Source organism: Nomia melanderi, unplaced genomic scaffold, assembly GCF_051020985.1.
Source record: "Nomia melanderi isolate GNS246 unplaced genomic scaffold, iyNomMela1 scaffold0261, whole genome shotgun sequence".
NCBI classification, from domain to species: domain Eukaryota; kingdom Metazoa; phylum Arthropoda; class Insecta; order Hymenoptera; family Halictidae; genus Nomia; species Nomia melanderi.
The window spans coordinates 52,501-53,193 of NW_027475376.1; positions in this window are offsets into that span (position 1 = coordinate 52,501).

Below are 693 nucleotides of genomic sequence, written 5' to 3' on the forward strand. Positions count from 1 at the left end.
CGTCTTTAAGACAGTTCTCTTTCTCCTCTCTCTTCTCTCTACTCTCTTCTCTCTTCTCTTTCGAGTTGGTAAATTTCGCTCCACTATTAGATTACCAACTCCGCACGAATTACCACATGGGTATATCCGCGCATATACATCAGGAGGACCTCCAAAAATTTCAAACTCTCCCGTGTATCTCTCCGAGATCTTTTTAGAAGAAAAAGAATCTCGGATGTCACATCGACTTTCAGGTTTGTAAGCACGTATGCTCGAGCGCTCTCCATCGTGTAAGCACGGACATAACGCACGAAGTCCGAAGACCGCGTACGTTAACATGCTGGACATATCGAGAAAGCGCGAACCATGCTAGGCGTACCCATGTCGAGGCCCTCGCGTTAAAGATCATACTCTTCTTTTCGTTCTCTCTTCTTTGCCCAGAAATAATATATATTTCTTATAATATATACCTCTTAGTTTATGTATTTCTCTCTTAGGACACCTCAATTTTATATGTATATATTATATTTCATTCGAACAATTTTTGTTCGTCGCCCCTTTTTGTGTGTAGTATTTCGTTTGGTCTTTGCCATTAAATTTTTGTATACGAAAAATATATTTTCGCTCGGATAGAAAACCCCTTTTGGGTTTCTGAGAGTTGATGTGAGAGTCGTACAAGTATAACGAATATACGTTGTATCCAACCCAACATTC